Source organism: Stegostoma tigrinum, chromosome 20 (genome assembly GCF_030684315.1).
Source record: "Stegostoma tigrinum isolate sSteTig4 chromosome 20, sSteTig4.hap1, whole genome shotgun sequence".
Lineage (NCBI taxonomy): Eukaryota > Metazoa > Chordata > Chondrichthyes > Orectolobiformes > Stegostomatidae > Stegostoma > Stegostoma tigrinum.
In genome coordinates, this window is record NC_081373.1 from 3,173,212 (window position 1) to 3,189,370 (window position 16,159).

Consider the following 16,159-nt stretch of genomic DNA (forward strand, 5'->3'; position numbering starts at 1 on the left):
AGAATTCTGAGGGACAGGATTTATGACTATTTGGAAAAGCATAGCGTGATTAAAGGGAGTCAGCATGGCTTTGAGGGGGGCAGGTCGTGCCTTACAAATCTTATTGAGTTCTTTGAGGGAGTCAGGAAACAGGTTGACGAGGGTCAAGAAGAGGATGTGTTGTGCATGGACTTCAGCAAGGCATTTGATAAGGTTACCCAACGGCAGGCTCATTCATAAAGTCAGGAGGTATGGGATACTGGGTGATTTGGCTGTCTGGATTCAGAATTGGTTGGCTGACAGGAGGCAGAGAGTGGATGTAGATGGTAAGTATTCTGCCTGGAGGTCAGTGCTAAGTGGTGTCCCGCAGGGCTCTGTTCTTGGGCCTCTGCTCTTTGTAGTTTTTATAAATGACTTGGATGAGGAGGTGGAGGGGTGGGTTAGTATTTTTGCTGATGACACAAAGGTTGGAGGTGCCTTGATAGTATAGAGGGCTACTGCAGGCTAGAGCGAGACATTGACAGAATGCAGAGCTGGGCTGTGAAATGGCAGATGGAGTTCAACCTGGATAAATGCGGAGTGATGCATTTTGGAAGGTCGAACTTAAATGCTGAATATAGGATTAAAGGCAGGATTCTCAGCAGTGTGGAGGAACAGCAGGATCTTGGTGTTCAAGTGCATAGCTCCCTCAAAGTTGCCACACAAGTAGATAAGGTTGTTAAGAAAGCATATGGTGTTTTTGCTTTCATTAACAGGTGGATTGAGTTTAAGAGCCACGAGGTTATGCTGCAGCTCTACAAAACCCTGGTGAGACTACACTTCGAATATTGTGTCCAGTTCAGGTCGCCCTATTATAGGAAAGATGTGGAGGCTTTGGAGAGGGTGCAAAGGAGGTTTACCAGGATGCTGCCTGGACTGGAGGGCTTGTCTTTCGAGGAGAGGGTTGACTGAGCTCGGACTTTTCTTTCTGGAGAGAAGGAGGAAGAGAGGTGACCTGATCGAGGTGTACAAGGTAATGAGAGGCATGGATAGAGTCGATAGCCAGAGACTTTTCCCCAGGGCAGGATTGACTGCCACGAGGGGTCATAGTTTTAAGGTGTTAGGAGGAAGGTATAGAGGAGACGTCAGAGGGAGATTCTTCACCCAGAAAGTTGAGAGTGAATGGAATGGTTTGCCAGTGGTAGTCGTGGAAGTGGAGTCATTAGTGACATTTAAGCGACTGCTGGACATGCACATGGCCAGCAGTGAATTGAGGGGAATGCAGGTTCGGTTATTTTGTTTTTGGATTAGGATTATTCCACGGCACAACATCGTGGGCTGAAGGGCCTGTGCTGTACTGTATTTTTCTCTGTTCTATGTTTATGTCTGACAAAATCTTTTGCAATAAATACCAGTGAATAAAACCTAACAAGCATCAAAATGTATATGTTGCCTCAGTTTAAATGCAGATGACACAGAAAAGACAAAAACAACAAAACTGATTAATTTTGAAGGACATCTAGGAACTAAGCTCTTCAGACATCTGTCCAATTTGTATTTTTTGCTTTTTTTGGGTGATTCCTTTTCTGATGTTTCTATTGTATTCTGCAGCATATTTGCTATTATCAATCTCTCTATACACACACACACTTAATGGTTTCATCATTGACCTTTTTAAGTTGAGCATCCTCATTTAGACAAAGATGAACCACTGTTCAACTTCACTTGCATAAATAAGTCATTTGGCTGCATTTAGATCCATCTACTAACGAGGCACGATCAGGCCCACAAATTGCTACAAGTCAAAAATCTAACCACAACAACCTTTGACTACAATTATTAAACTGAAGGATAAGTAAGAGATGGGAAAAGAGATTGTCTTAGGAAAACAAATCTTATTTCGCTAAAATATTTCATTTCAGAAAAGTTGAACATCATAACAATATAATCACTGAAATATAAACTGGCTTCTAAATTGAAGAAAAGGCACAACGAATTGCTTTGAAAATTGCTATTCTTTTCAGCACATTAATTTATGGCTGATAAGCACCATAGCAACAGATGCTTCATGAGACAAAAAAAATTACACAGAACTTCACTGCAATGTACGCTCAACACAGTTGAAGATTTACTTCTGTAAGCAAAGATCAACATTTTGAAATCAAGCTGGACAAACTGTTTCAAAGTGCATGTTTTAATCAAACTATTTTCTCATTGTGCCCTATCTTTGCGACTGCACTTCAAAAGCAACTAAATTTCTTACAATATCACCACTTAAGTAGACCAAGAGATTCGGAAGATATGAATTTATGTACGTAGCCTGCTGTTCCCGTCCCCAATAATGAATCCCATCTAAAATAGAGCATAGAACAATACAGCACAGTACAGGCCCTTCGGCCCTCGATTTTGTGCCGACCTGTCATACCGATCTCAAGCCCATCTAACCTACACTATTCCATGTACGTCCATATGCTTATCCAATGACGACTTAAATGTACCTTAAGTTGGCGAATCTACTACCGTTGCAAGCAAAGCGTTCCATTCCCTTACTAGTCTGAGTAAAGAAACTACCTCTGACATCTGTCCTATATCTTTCACCCCTCAATTTAAAGCTATGTCCCCTCATGCTCGCCATCACCATCCTAGGAAAAAGGCTCCCCCTATCCACCCTATCTAACCCTGATTATTTTATATGTTTCAATTAAGTCACCTCTCAACCTTCTTCTCTCGAAGAAACAGCCTCAAGTCCCTCAGCCTTTCCTCATAAGGCCTTCCCTCCATACCAGGCAACATCCTAGTAAATCTCCTCTGCACCCTTTCCAAAGCTTCCACATCCTTCTTATAATGCGGTGACCAGAACTGTACACAATACTCCGAGTGCGGCTGCACCAGAGTTTTGTACAGCTTCACCATAACCTCATGGTTCCGGAACTCGATCGCTCTATTAATAAAAGCGAAAACACTGTATGCCTTCTTAACAGCCCTGTCAACCTGGGTGGCAACTTTCAAGGATCTGTGTACATGGACACCGAGATCTCTCTGCTCATCTACACTACTAAGAATCTTACCATTAGCCCTGTACTTTGCGTTCTGGTTACTCCTACCAAAGTGCATCACCTCACACTTGTCTGCATTAAACTCCATTTGCCACCCCTCAGCCCAGCTCTGCAGCTTATCTATGTCTGTCTGCAACCTACAGCATCCTTCGTCACTATCCACAACTCCACCGACCTTAGTGTCGTCTGCAAATTTACTAACCCATCCTTCTACGCCCTCATCCAGGTCATTTATAAAAATGACAAACAGCAGTCGACCCAACACTGACCCTTGCGGTACACCACTGGTAACTGGTCTCCAGGATGAACATTTCCCATCAACTACCACCCTCCGTCTTCTTTCAGCAAGCCAATTTCCGATCCAAACTGCTATGTCTCCCACAATTCCATTCCTCCGCATTTTGTACAACAAAATCTGATCGCAACAAACATCATGAAGTAAACAAAATGAGGCTGTGTATATAAAGACAATGTTCTATTGTTAGAAGATGAGTTTGTCCCTAAAGCAAAATGCTGCTGTTTCCAATCCTCTCAAGGGAGGTTCATATCCACTACTTTATAAAACGTTGAACTTCATCAATAAGACCAGATATTCAGAAAGTGGAATTTTTACTATTTGCTTTCAAATGATCAGACGAATTCCAGATTTTTAATTCTTCCCCCCAAAATTTCCCCAAAGACAAATTCAGAATTGCACTGGCCTTTTTCACAAAATTGTATGGCACATACGCACCTGATTTTCTGCCTTCATTATTGATTCTGATTAAAATCTGTACTTGCATGAAGGCAATATTCTTTGCTGCTATCACCGAAAGGACAGATCTGATGGCAGCATAAAGGAATGCATCAAATCAGACTACATTTTCACAAATCTTTTTCGGCAAACCAAACTCTTAATCGTAAATCACATTTCATAAAAAGTAAATAAACAAAATGTCTCAATTTCGTCCGTCTTGAGCCAAACAACTCAATGGTCTACACAAAGGAAAGAAATCTTAGAGCAGGGTATCCACTCAACTGGGATTGGGATAGGACAATAATTCACCCTTCCCCAATTTATGTAAGATCTCAAAACTTCACTATTATTTAACCATATTTCAAAGTATATTTAGTTCTGTGGCCTTGATGATGATGATCGAAGCATTATCTCAATAATGCCACGAACAAGAAAATAACTTTCATGAATAAAGTAAACTAGACAAGAATTGCATGGTGCATTTGGAAACTTTGAGATCCAGCACTGAAGTTATGGTAAGCGTAACAAGTACATAAATAGCTTCCGGCTAAATCTCACCAACTCTCACTGCTTGTCCAACAGCGAGGCAAGGTTGGAAGCAAAAGCTCCCAAACGTTCTAAGATTTCCAATTTCAGAAGACTGTGTGGACACAGCTTGGAAGAACCTACTCATTCAGCCAGATTACAGCAAGGCCCATCAACAGGAAAGTGTCTTTGAAATGAAACTTAGTGGCATAATTAGTTTGGAACACTACACAGACATCCTGGCGGCTTGGAGTAAAGTTTTGGAGATGGAATTAAAGTACAGCAACAAACCTTAATAAATTTGGGCAATTTCAACCTAGCACATAAATATCTGGAAGCACTGAATGAAAAAAAAACAAAAGCCATTAGCATTAATGAGCTCTGCTACAGCCAAAAAAGAAACGCAATGTGACTATTTTCCCACACAAAGTGTGCCAGAGATTTTTTTAAAACAGAAAACAAGACTGAATTCAACATTTTCCACTAGGACCAGTACATGTGACTTAGTTTTGTATTTAAAAATGGGGATCTAATATGCAATTGCTCTCAATGAAGCTCACTAGATTGCGACAGAGCGACAGGATTGAATGAGAGCATGAGCATAAGAGGGGAGAAGCGAGACAGTGATTGAGAGCGCACTGTAAGGGTTTGGGAAATGAGCAAGGGGATTTGGAAGTCACTGGGTGAGTGAAGGAGGGGGAAAGCAAAGAATTCAAAATGCAGTTTAAAGTACCATACATGTACAGGAAGGTATTTTCCAAGAGTTACGAATTGCATCAAACTCCATTGGAGAATAGTAGCTTATGGATAACCAAATGTGGGTGCAATACTTCGAATGCATCATGTCCATGTTGGCCTCTATCTAGACAGCCACAAATATCAAAATGTCCCCTCTTCTCAGAGATCCATCTTGACTTTGACAACTTTTTTCTTCCCCCTCCCTTTATTCATTCATTCACAGGCTGAGGGGGTCACTGGCTTGGCAGAATTTCTTGCCCACCTAATTGCCCGGAGGGTAGTTCAGAGTCAGCCACATTGCTGTGGGTCTGGACTCACACGTAGGCCAGACCAGGTAAGGATGTTTCCTTCCATAAAAAGGACATTAGTGAACCAGATGGGTTTTTCCAACAATCAACAATGGATTCATAGTCATCATTAGATTGTTAATTCCATAAATGTCTGGAATCCAAATTCCACCAGCTGCCATGGTGGGATTTGAACCCAGATCCCCAAAACATTATCTGGGTCTCTGGATTAACAGTCCAGTGATAATACGACTAGGCTATTGCCTCCCTTTGTGTCACAGAGCCTATTATACCAATTGAAGAAGATAACTTGCAATTGGAATAGCTTGTTATGGAACTTTAATAATTCTATCACAGTACCAAGGAACTTGAATTCAAAGACACACCTGTATCAAGTAAGTGATAGTGATAGAATCCCTCCAGGGTGGAAGCAGGCCATTCAGCCCACTGAGTCCACACCAACCCTCACACAGGACATCCCACCCAGACCCAATGCCCTACCCTAACCCATAACCCTCCATTTCCTATGGCTAATCGGCCTAGCCTACACATCCCCGGACACTACGGGACAATTTAGCGTGGCCAATCCAGCTAACTTGCATCTCTTTGGACTGTGGGACGAAACTGAAGCACCCGACAGAAATCCATGGACAGAATGTGCAAACTCCACAAACAGTCACCAGAGGCTGGAATCAAACTTGGGTCCCTGGCACAGTGAGGCGCTAGTGTTAGACAGAAAGGAGTAGCATCTTAAATCAGTCAATTAATCTTATTATGGATAGCAGTACTAGCTGGACAGATTAAAGCTTTTCCTCCAAGTAGCAGTCTTCCCTAAAAGCAGAATGCTGTTCGAACCACCAAGCTGAGCAACACAGTTGACACAGAAATGGCTCATAGGTAATTCATGTTCAAGACGTAACTGGCCACAGAAAAAAGGCCAGTATATACTTCAATCACGATCAAGGGAACACAATCATAATACAAATGTCATCAATCACTGCAATCCACAGAGGCTCCACTGCTAGAAATAGAAAAACAACTGTTAGGCTGGAGGAGAAAAGGAAAGAAAGAGAGATTAGGCAAATCTCTGTATGGATATCTACTCAGATCCCTACTCCCAAACTATTACCTCTAACATTCCTCCAAGGAGCTATCCTTAGCCACATCGCACCCCTTGTTGGCATGATTTGAGAATGGTTCATTCTCACATGTACAGTGACAACACCTGTTTTTTTTGAGAATTACCTCTTTCAACTCCAATGATGTTAGAACTATCAGATACTCTCATCCCTTGTCAAACATTGTACAAGTCGAGCTGTTCCAGTAACCTGTTCAAACTGGGTGGGGGACTGGGATCAGCAAACGTTAACGCTAATGTTGTGTGTGCAGGCACAAGCAAATCTGGACAGTAAGTCAACAGAACCTCATCAGAAAATTGGGGTTATCTAGTCATCCCAGTCTGTCAATCAACAGATAAAATGAGCTATGGGCTTCAAAATTATACTGAAGTTCCCAATTCATTTTAAAGGGAGTTCATTTGAAGCAACAATCACAATTCGCTTCAGTTGTCTGGAAGAATGGAAAAAGGCAAAGATTTCATTCAATTACTATCTATCAGTAATCTGCTGTTAAAGGCAGATCTGTAGTGTCAACACAGAATTGGGTTTGACTGTGATATTACTGAATTGGTGCAAATTCTTCATTAATTTTAAAACTGACTTTAGCTAAGAGTGAATGCAATGAAGAAACCTTGCAAGAAGCTAAGCTTTTGCTCATCAGTAAACAAAACAACACAAATATGTATTACAGTTAAAACATTAATCAAATTTCATACTAATATCTTCCCTTCATGGATGTGAGTTATGAGAGTTTGCTCGTTGAGCTGGAAGGTTCGTTTTCAGACATTTAATCACCATTCCAGGTAACATCATCAGTGAGCCTCCGGTGAAGCGCTGGTGTTATGTCCCGCTTTCTATTTGTCTGTTTAGGTTTCCTTGGGTTGGTGATGTCATTTCCTGTTCTTTTTCTGACATCACTAATGCAGGAAATGACATCACCAACCCAAGGAAACCTAAACAGACAAATAGAAAGCGGGACATAACACCAGCGCTTCGTCAGAGGCTCACTGATGATGTTACCTAGAATGGTGATGAAACGTCTGAAAACTAATCTTCCAGCTCAGCGAGCAAACTCACGTCCAGAACCTCAACCCGAGCTACAAATCTTCTCAAAACTCACTATCTTCCCTTCATGTTGGACGTCTAGTAACTAAAACAGGTTAAGGTAGAAACTTGGATGTTTGAAGGATGAGGCTTCGGCTCTCTCCATGTTATATCTCTCTCCAAACCTTTGTTTCACCAGAGATGCACTGATGATGTCACCTAGCAGGGTGACAAAACGTTTGCAACCAAACCAACAGGTTTAGCAGGCATGGCTACAACCTCATCCACCACCTGAGCTACAAATCTTCTTGAAAGAAAAAAAGTTTATAGAATGGCACATTTAAGCAATAATGTGAAGCAAGACTAGAACAGTAGACTACAGCTTGTTTTTTTGCTCTCCCTAGACAGGGTTTTCAAAAGTTTGATACTTTTCAGAGTGAGCAGATGCAAGCAACATAAAAAGAACAAACACTAAGACAGTCTTCAAAAACGATTTGAAGCATTAAACTCAGTTTCTCTTTACACAGATGCTGCCAGCCCTGCTGAATCTCTCCAGCACTGTTTTTATTTCAGATCTCCTGCATCTGCACTACTTTGCTTTCATCCAAACACTATTATCCTTTTGGAGACTGGGTTGCATCTTTCTGTTTTGTAAAAAAAAGACACACACACACACTAATAACTCATTAGTTTATCCAGTTCAAATCAAAATCAGTTCCACAAAAATGTACAGCTTTAACTAATTTATGAATGGACATTCTTTGTTAGGTTTGAAACGAGTATTATGATAGCTGTAGAAAAGTTTACACAAAGTGTTTCTGAATTTTGAAGACATCAAAAGGCCAGAGACTGCTAAGTAAATTCAGATGTTGAACTCCTACTATCAAATGAGATCAGCTTAGGTAAAATGTGCCAAGTCAGATTCAACAAAAAACAAACATACCATTTGTAAAATCAATTAAATCAGTCAAAAAATTAACTTAAAAATGCTTATCAAAATAAATAATTCCCATTTATAAGCTAACAAAATATTTCCAAAATTGGAGTGTTTTGTTTGATTGTGCATCCAAACATTATGCCACTAACCCATTTCCAAAATTGCTGGAAAATTCTGCAAAGCAAATTGAGTAACTGGCTTCATGTATGGTAATCAGGAATGACAGTCGAATGCTATGGTTGGAAAAATACCTGCACATTTGTTCGAGGCAACAAGTTACAGGCGAGGATATAAACAATGAAGTTGGAGGCAAATCAATTCCAAATTATTACTTTGCTTTCTAACTATTTGGATGTCAGTTTGATTTGTTAACTACTACTTTTGTTATCATCTTTCATAAAGAGAACACTTTCAACTACATTTTATAGCACAATATATAATAGTTAAACACAAACTTTTTCCTTTTATTAATTGTGGCCATTAGTAACAAAATATTTCATATTGAATCTATTTGAAATTTGCAGAGCAAACAGCATCAAATTAATCTTAATACAGGTTAAGCAGATACTTTAAAAAGGGATTTGATTCACTGACAATTGCTTTTGAAAATAGCAAGCTCTTGCTTTTTTAATACTGCTTCAAATTATTGTTTTGCAAACAAAAAAATATAAAAGCCTTTACTTTTTAGCTGCTCCTTCCAACTGTTTTGCCTTTAGAAAGAATTTGTAAAATTCCAAAGTTGCAGATCTCAATAAAAGCTAGAGAATGCAAATATATATGGTCTGGCATATCCACATAAATATCACATTTTCTCTTGTCTAGAGTGTGCTAAGGTGGGATGTCAACCCATTAAAGTCAACAAAGGGCAGGAATAAAGTTAATGGATTTGGTCTCTGCAAGCTGCATGTTAAGTAGTTCATGATTTATTATTGGCAAGGAAAAAAGTGACTCATCTCAACTATGGAATATATGAGCTACTCAGCAAAGTATACAGGATAAATCACAAATTTGTTTAAAAGCAAAGTATCTGGAATATTTGTTTGTATGTTTACGACCAGTTTTACATGAGCCTTGGTTTAATTTCACTAAGTAGCCATTTCAGTTCAGCCAGAATTTACAATATATGAATCAACATCTGAAACTTAACAGATGTCATTGAGGTTTCCTTTTCGTGATTTAAGAAGAATGTTGTAACATTTATTTTGCATCTATAAAACATTTGTGTCAAGTATGTGCTGCTCCAATGCACTGTGGGAAGCCAAATCAACATCCCAACAAAAACAAACTGTGCGGGTGCTGAAATTGGAAACAAAATAGGTATGCCAGAAAATTTCAGTAGGTCTGGCAGCTTCTGTCAAGAGAAAGCAGTCATTTCTTAGTAAGGTATGGACTGGGCAGGGACAGTCAGCATAGCTTTGCTAAGAGGTCATGCCTTGCAAATCTGAATTCTTTGAGGAATTGACAAGGGGGGACGGGAAAGCGATGAGGATAGTGTAGTGGATGTTGTATACATGGATTTTAGTCAGGTATGTGACAAGGTCTCACAAACTGATCAAAAAAGTAAAAGCCCATGGGATACAGGGTAATGTATTGAATTAGATCCAAAGTTAGCTTAGTAACAGGAAACAAAAAGGGAATGGTTGATTGTTGCCCTTGCGTATCCAAAGCTGTTTCAAGTGATGTACCATGGGGCTCTGCATTGGGACCCCTGCAGTTTGTTTTATGCATTAATGATTTGGAGTTGAACTTAGGCGCACAATGGGAAGTGGGCAGACAACACAAAAATGGGCCATGTAGCAGTAAGTGCAGACAACAGCTGTAATCTCTAAAACAATATCGATAGCTCGGTGGAGCAAACAGGGAAGTAGCAGATGGAGTTCAACTCTAATAAGTGTGAGGTAATGCATTTAGGGAGGTCAAACAGTTAAAAAGGAAATACACAATAAAATAGAATATACTGAGAAGGATAGCTGAACTGAGAGATCGTGGAAGGTAAGTGGTCCCTGAAGGTAGCAGTACAGGTTGATAAGGTTTTAAAAGAAGGCATGCAAAATGCTCTCCTTCATACATAAGTATACAGAGGTGACAGAATGTCAAAACTGTACAAGACAAATCAGTGAGGCCACAACTGGAGTAGTGTGCGCAGTTCTGGTCACTGCATAATAAGGACGAATTGTTCAAGAGAGAGAGAGAAGAGGAAATTTATTTGAATGTTGCCAGGACTGGAGAACTGTAGGAGGGAAGATTAGGGTTGGTTTCCTTCGAACAGAGATGGCTGAAGGGGTCACATGATTAAGGTATACAAAACTGAGAGGGGTGGAGATAGAGTAGACAGGAGGAAATGGTCTTCCCTTAGCAGAGAGTTCAGAAATCAGGGGTCATAGATTCAAGCTCGGTGGCAGAAGAATTAGAGGGATGTGAGGAAAAAGTAACTTTCTTTTAAAATGCAGAAGCTGATGGATGTCTGGAATTCACTGCTTGAGTCGGTGGTGGAGGCAGTCACCCTAAATACCTTTCAGAACGTACCAGGTTCTGCACCTTAAGCACTGCAAGCTGTAGAGCTATGGGCCACGTGAAGAAGGTGGGATTAGAAAGGGCAGCTAAATATCTTTGCGTCATCATGGACGAAATGTGCCAAATGACCCCCTTCTTCGCTGTATCCTTTCTACAGTTCTATTATTTCAGGTCAAATGACCCTTCTACAGAACATATCCATAACCCATTCTGCTGAGCTCCCCAGCTCAGTCACGTTAGAACAAGGAGGTGCTGAACACAACACAGGCATCACTAATGAGAGAAGGGGCTGAGGGCACTTATGGCACAGAAATAGTGTCCTGAACTCTGAACCAGGTGGCCTAGGCTCAAGTCCCAACTGCTCTAGAGTTGTGCCTTAATACAACTAAACAGACTGATTAAAAAGTAGACTGAGAACAGAAAAGAACTTAAGAAACTTGTGACCTAAATTGCTCTACAACTTTTTTGGGGATAAAGTTTAAAAAGTTATAATCTGATGCTTAGTGCACCCAATGATTCAATCCACAAACCTGCACGTTGAAATGAATTTGGTATTTTTAAAAATTCAATTTTTAATGGCTAGGCCAGCAGTAATTGACCAGAGACTGTCGCATGGATTGGCAAGTCCAGGACAGGTTGTTGGTTATCATCACCGAGGAGCTTGATATTTTCCACCCTCGCAACATCAGTTCCATTGGCATAGACGGCATGTTCTCCCCCTTTCTTTCAGAAGAAGTCGATAATCAGTTTTGTTTTATGTTTTGTTTTGTGTTAAACAATTTAGTTTTGCTGACGTTAGGACAGATTGTTTTCATTGCACCATGTCGCCAAATCCTCTCCCTTCTGTATTTTGACTCATCATTGTTAGATACCATCCCAGTGGGGTGGCGTTGTCAGAGATAATGGGAACTGCAGATGCTGGAGAATTCCAAGATAATAAAATGTGAGGCTGGATGAACACAGCAGGCCAAGCAGCATCTCAGGAGCACAAAAGCTGACGTTTTGGGCCTAGACCCTTCATCAGAGAGGGGGATGGGGAGAGGGAACTGGAATAAATAGGGAGAGAGGGGGAGGTGGACCGAAGATGGAGAGTAAAGAAGATAGGTGGAGAGAGTATAGGTGCGGAGGTAGGGAGGGGATAGGTCAGTCCAGGGAAGACGGACAGGTCAAGGAGGTGGGATGAGGTTAGTAGGTAGATGGGGGTGCGGCTTGGGGTGGGAGGAAGGGATGGGTGAGAGGAAGAACAGGTTAGGGAGGCAGAGACAGGTTGGACTGGTTTTGGGATGCAGTGGGTGGGGGGGGGGGGGGAGAAGAGCTGGGCTGGTTGTGTGGTGCAGTGGGGGGAGGGGACGAACTGGGCTGGGTTTAGGGATGCAGTAGGGGAAGGGGAGATTTTGAAACTGGTGAAGTCCACATTGATACCATTAGGCTGCAGGGTTCCCAGGCGGAATATGAGTTGCTGTTCCTGCAACCTTCGGGTGGCATCATTGTGGCAGTGTAGGAGGCCCATGATGGACGTGTCATCTAGTGAATGGGAGGGGGAGTGGAAATGGTTTGCGACTGGGAGGTGCAGTTGTTTGATGCGAACTGAGCGGAGGTGTTCTGCAAAGCGGTGTCCAAGCCTCCGCTTGGTTTCCCAATGTAGAGGTAGCCGCACCGGGTACAGTGGATGCAGTATACCACATTGGCAGATGTGCAGGTGAACCTCTGCTTAATGTGGAATGTCATCTTGGGGCCTGGGATAGGGGTGAGGGAGGAGGTGTGGGGGCAAGTGTAGCATTTCCTGCGGTTGCAGGGGAAGGTGCCGGGTGTGGTGGGGTTGGAGGGCAGTGTAGAGCGAACAAGGGAGTCATGGAGAGAGTGGTCTCTCCAGAAAGCAGACAGGGGTGGGGATGGAAAAATGTCTTGGGTGGTGGGGTCGGATTGTAAATGGCGAAAGTGTCGGAGGATGATGCTTTGTATCCGGAGGTTGGTAGGGTGGTGTGTGAGAACGAGGGGGATCCTCTTAGGGCGGTTGTGGCGGGGGCGGGGTGTGAGGGACGTGTTGCGGGAAATACGGGAGACGCGTTCAAGGGCGTTCTCGATCACTGTGGGGGGAAAGTTGTGGGGTGGCGTTGTCAGCAAACTTTAGGTGGCGTTCGTTTGGAATTTGACAACACAGTCATAGGTGCACAGGGAGTACAATAAGGGCCTGAGGACACATTCTTGGGTGGGGGTGGGGGGGGGTGGGCGCTCCAGCATTGAGTGTTATTGTGGAGGAGGTGCAGTACTATCCCTCACTAGATCCAGTGACTAGGTTGAATAGATTTTTTCATCATAGCTGTCTTGTGATTTCTAGATCTAAACCAAAACAGACCACAAAGTTCAAAACTGTTTCTTTCATGTGGCAAATCTGAGCTAGGACAGCAGATGGAATATTGCAATCTGCTTTGCCACTTCTAAACAAGGTAACGGAATGGCTGCTATATTCCACCCATCCTCCAACTGTGCCCCAATGAGCCCTCCTGGAAGATGTAGGAGGTAGAAAGAAAATTAGGCTGGGCTACATTGTCACCCACAATCACCTGCTGACTCTACCACTTAAGATATGCACGTGAATGAATGTTTGTGAGATAGCCAATAAATAAAAAAAAGTATGAGTTTGATATGACTGTCCTAACAGTGTCCTCACATGGTCCAAAGCCAAATTTGTTCCATTCCTAATTCCCAGGCTTTTGCATCCCTGCTGCCCTTCTTGGGCATCTCTATCTCAAATTGCAAAGACCCTACATTATAAACATTTTGAAAACAGAAGCAGAATATTGCTAAAATGAGATTGGTTGAAAAAGCTTTTACTCAACGATTCATATTTCATTTCTGAGGAAAAAAAGGTACCAATTGATTGGCATGTCAACACAATGTTTCGCTTGTGCTTTGAGAGATGCAGAAAAAAGTCTGCATTGACGAGTCGACACAGTGATGTGGCACAATTCTCATGAGCTTAAAGTGGCATGAACACAACTGGTCTAATCATATAATATAGCACAGAAGAAAACAGGTCTTAAGAATATAGCTAAATTATTCTGAACATGCTGGGAAAAACTGAGGTCTGGTAGCTTCTGTGTTTTGGCTCCAGAGACCCTTCTTCAGAAAGGTTGTTAATGTTATGGGGACATGGGTTCAAATCTCAAAATGACAGTTGATTAAATCTGCATTCGAATAATATATCTTGAATTATGGAGGCCATGTAACCATTGTTGATTGTCACAAAAAACATCTGGATCAAAAAATCCCCTTTAGGAAAGGACGCTCACCATCCTTGCCTAGTCTGACCTGTGACTCCAGACCCAGCGCAATGTGGTCGATTCCTAACTGCTCTCCAAAATGGGCTAGATATTCATTCAATTCAAGGGCAACTAAGAATCAGCAATAAATGTTGGCCTTGCTGGTGACACCCACTTGAAATGTAAGAATAATATTCTTAAAGTGTCACACAAGACTAATATAACCAAAGGTTTGTTTTCTTAAAAGAAAAGAATAAAAATAATTTTTAAAGCTTAAAAAAGTACTAAAGGCACAAATAAACTATGGCAATCACATTTCAAAATTACCCAACTGAAAACTATATACTTGAGAAAATAACCCAACTTTAACATGATATTAATTGATATGATTTAGAGGTCACACATCAGTAAACAGATCTCTGGCTAGAGAGAAAAAGAAGTCAATTCCACTTCGGTGATTAAAGAAATAACATTCAAGTATAGAGGCACCTGAAGATATACATATAGATTCAAATTTATTACACCGTACTCTACTACATTCATATACAATAGCAGTTATTTGGCAAACTAAGAGAACACTTCAGATCCATTTCCACATGGATTAAACTGAAAGCTACTGGAAGAAATAAAATCATCCAGTACAACAATCAGAGTTACGAATTGCATCAAACTTCATTGGAGAATAGTGGCTTATGGATAACCAAATGTGGGTGCAATACTTCGAATGCATCATGTCCATGTTGGCCTCTATCTAGAGAGCCACAAATATCAAAATGTCCCCTCTTCTCAGAGATCCATCTTGACTTTGACAACCTTTTTCTTCCCCCTCCCTTTATTCATTCACAGGCTGAGGGGGTCACTGGCTTGGCAGAATTTCTTGCCCACCTAATTGCCCGGAGGGTAGTTCAGAGTCAGCCACATTGCTGTGGGTCTGGACACTCACGTAGGCCAGACCAGGTAAGGATGTTTCCTTCCATAAAAAGGACATTAGTGAACCAGATGGGTTTTTCCAACAATCAACAATGGATTCATAGTCATCATTAGATTGTTAATTCCATAAATGTCTGGAATCCGAATTCCACCAGCTGCCATGGTGGGATTTGAACCCAGATCCCCAAAACATTATCTGGGTCTCTGGATTAACAGTCCAGTGATAATACGACTAGGCTATTGCCTCCCTTTGTGTCACAGAGCCTATTATACCAATTGAAGAAGATAACTTGCAATTGGAATAGCTCGTTGTGGAACTTTAATAATTCTACCACAGTACCAAGGAATTTGAATTCAAAGACACACTTGTATCAAGGAAGTGAGTACGTAATTGTAAGTCAGTACAACAATCAGTGGATTGGAAGCCAGTGGAAAATAATCTGCTTACCTTTAATTTTTCACAATCTTTGCTCACCTGTAATAAAAGCAGTGAATTATTAATTTTCAAAACACAATTTAAATATCTGTTCATGCTGCAGAGTAGCCAGAGGTTTTCCAGGAAGTCACCCTGTGCCAAATATTCCAATTTCTTTTCCTGTATGAAGAAAAGCTACAGGGTATTACCAAGCTGCTCTTGGAAAAGGCCTTTCATTTTTGTTTCAGTGTCAGTTTCAGTTGACAATAGCTGTCTAATAGTTTCCTAAGGGGAAACAACTCTGATAAAGCCACTATATCTGCAATGTAGTATAGTAATTTGAGATAAAAAGTGTGGAACTGAAGGAACACACAGCAGGTCAGGCAGCAGAGGAACAGGAAAGCTGATGTATCAGATCAAAACCCTTCAGGGGAGGAAAAAAAACAGTAAATTTGGATTTTTTAAATAAATTCATTTGCAGGATGAGGGCATCATTTGCCAGACAGCACTTATTGCCCATCCCTAATTTCCCCAGAGGGCAGTTAATAGTCAACTACATTGCTGCAGGTCTGGAGTCACATGTAGGCCAGACCAGGGTAAGGATGGGGCAGTTTCCTTCCCTAAGGGAAATTAGTGAA

The 16,159-nt window shown here is 41.4% G+C and overlaps 1 protein-coding gene across 8 annotated transcripts in view; it reads right to left on the bottom strand.

Moving 5' to 3' along the window:
- LOC125461742 (gamma-adducin) overlaps positions 1 to 16,159 on the bottom strand; it is a 254,847-nt gene that overhangs the window by 182,321 nt on the left and 56,367 nt on the right. For 3 of the 8 annotated variants that reach the window (XM_048550861.2, XM_048550863.2, XM_048550860.2), the window contains exon 2: positions 15,555 to 15,581. The exons of the other annotated variants lie outside the window; for them this stretch is intronic. The gene's annotated coding sequence lies outside the window, so the exon portion shown is untranslated. The remainder of the gene's footprint in view (positions 1 to 15,554; positions 15,582 to 16,159) is intronic. 8 annotated transcript variants of the gene reach the window in all.